Raw genomic sequence first — 2961 nt, 5'->3', positions numbered from 1 at the left:
CACCTGTAAGAAATTGTGGCCTAATGGCTCTGCATATTTTTCCAATGCAATTACACTTGGAAAGGCAACCATATTTCTCATAGAGCCATGAAAATCTTACATGACACACACATGTGGCAAGTAACATCTTCATAGATATGAATGATGAAGGCACATTATCTAAAGGTTGAGGGAAAAAAAAAAAAAACAGCAAAACTTTTGGAGGCCTAAGAATTAAATGCCTTAGAGAAACCACTCTTCTTTACAACTGGGTGACAAGTGCTGTTTAGCCATAGATGTTTTAAACAGTTTGCCACGAAGACAAAACACAAGGAAGGGAAAGTCTCCTTGAAATGCGCTCCCTACAGCAGCAACCTGCTTCTCCCAGAGTTCTTCAGAAAAAAAATCATTCTTCAGAACAGCTTGCAACAATTCCAGAGACAGATGAGAAATCTGTGTAGAAAACATCAAGCTTGTGGATTCCTACATGACCAGTACCCTTTCGCCCCCATTAACCTACAACATCTTCAAGGAGATCATCCCACTGATCTGGAAACAGGATAAAGGGCTAGAATAGAGAGCTGAGGAACTGTTTGCAAACTCCTGTACCCTCAACTTTTTTGTACTTAATTATATTTGTTAATAAAGAAATGCCGCTCTCTGCCACAGAATAATTGTTTCCTGCTCTACCTAGATCAGACATATATTGGTTAAAAATGAAAATGTGTACTTTATTTACAATAAATGAATCTATACTGCTCCATGCTCTATCCACCACATACATGTTGCTGACCACTGCTGAAGCCAGGTGGTAGCGCTAGTGGTAACTGAAGTACCTTTCAACCTTTCAAACCCACCTCATTGCTCTTTTGCTGTTCTAGGCTCCAGGGAGATGTGTACCAACATCTCTTTCTAGTGCATTTTTTTAAGGTTACAGTTTCTAACAGCAAAACAAGCCTTGCTCTGCTCTGGTTTAGCTGTCTTTGCCCCTTTTATAATCGTGTAGAAGAGTTAAATTTACACGCCATTTTCAACTTTGCATAGCAATAGAACAGGTCAGCTTTCCCCACCCACCCCATTTGTTAAATAATAATCCTGTGAGCCCCCCATTTCAACACCTCCCATCTTTCAGAGGGTTGTCTCACTCTCAGGGAAGAGCCTTAACTCCTTCTCCTCCCACATGAACATTGCAGAATGAGAATTTCAAGTTATTGTCAAGTTTTGTTCAAGTCTATGTTGTGTTACTTAGAAGCAACTGTAGTAGAATAGTATTTTTCCTAACATTAAAGGACATTTATCAGATTATTCACCTTTTTCTAGTCTTGAATTGTAAGAATATATGTTACATGTTCCCTCATATTGCTCTCTTAAGGTGCATAATGGTCAGGTGGAAGTAAGTCCAGCCCGTAAGACCATAGCTGGATCTCTGGGAGAAGCCAGAGAGAATGAGGGGTTTCTTAGCACTACTATACTTACATTCAAAATTCAAGGATAGGCTGAAGGATGCCCAGCTCTTTTTTTCTCTCTCTCTCCCTCTTTAGAGACAGAACTGCTAAAAAAAAACTCCACTTCTATTAACATTTGTTATGTCATGAAAGTTTTGGGGTATTTTTTCTGTCCTAAGCAGCCATTACCCTTCTGTTACTGATGTTTAATAGTTGCCATTGCACGCTACCTTTTCATTCCCCAGCTGAAGTGCAACAGAGCTAGCTTGCAGACCCATCACTACCACAACAGCCTGACTTTGTGTGGTGAAGTAGTGCAGGGGCTGGCAGTTCAGACAGACCACTTTTCCCACTGCAGGCTGGTGGCACAGCAACACAGAGCACTGAAGAGGGCATCTGTCTGGAACATTTAGTAGGGTCTGACACACACTCACTCGCATTCATTTTTGTCTTGTGCATTAGGTTGAGAACAATTATGTGAGTCATAAATACAACCACTGCCAGCTCCCAGCTTCATTAAGAGCTATTTTGAACTGCATAGTGCTGGTCATAGAAGCTTAGGCAGACTGGAGATAGCTCACCAGTAACACTTTGAGTCTAATAAGTTAAAAAAAAATGGAGACAAAAAAACCCAAAAACCTGTGCTTTGCCATTTGATAACTGATCTCACAGCTTGGGCACAGCAGAAGTAGTTATCTGGTGTAACAGATCTGTTGAAACAGAATTGCTGTTTCATGTAAATTACATACACATGTGAAGTTAAACAAGTGTGTTAACTAAGGATAAGCAGCACAGAAATAAAGTCTAAGTTACCCACTATTTATCATACACTTGTCAGACAGCCAGACGTACTTTTCCTTTCAGATTCATGTCTGTGTCGTACAAAACATAGTAGATGGAGAAGTCATGAAAATAACAATTCTATGTATCATTGGCCTTTAGTGCTAACACGTTGTGTGCCATCAGCCTTCCAAGTTCACCAAACTTTTGGGAGAAAACAGCTCCTTTACCAAACCATGAAAATACAACCCATCCCACTCAGAACAGGAAGGAAATGGTTTTACAAAGTCATGGACAGATGCATAACTAAGTCCCCCTCCATCCTGGGACAGAAAGGGCAGTGCAACTGCACAGCTAGAACTTGACTCTTGAAAAGCAAACAAATTCCAGGAAATGCAATGACTGTGTAGACAAAAATTTGTTTGGAAAGTCATGCTATCAAAAAGCTGAGCCAATGCTCTGCATGGCAAAGTGATGAACAGTACATCAACAGGCCCACAGGGGACAGACCATAAGATGACACTCTACAAAGATCCAAATCAATTTCAGATTTCCAATATCCAATTCCAATTATCCAAAATTCCAGATATCCAATAGCAGTCTGCCACAGATTTTAAACTTGTAAAGCTCCTTCCCATTGAGCTAGATTCCCAACATAAAGTGCAAATACGACTCAGCATTTTATCACTAGTTCCAATGTTATCTTGGCTACAAGAGTGATCAAAAGCCAGTTAGCTGAGCCACTACTTATTGATAC

The sequence above is a fragment of the Neopsephotus bourkii genome, unplaced genomic scaffold (genome assembly GCF_033783945.1).
Source record: "Neopsephotus bourkii isolate Nb327-2 ecotype Australia unplaced genomic scaffold, CSIRO-AGI_Nbou_v1 NB_1388, whole genome shotgun sequence".
Classification (NCBI taxonomy): Eukaryota; Metazoa; Chordata; class Aves; order Psittaciformes; family Psittacidae; genus Neopsephotus; species Neopsephotus bourkii.
Note: the sequence above shows the minus strand (reverse complement) of the source record.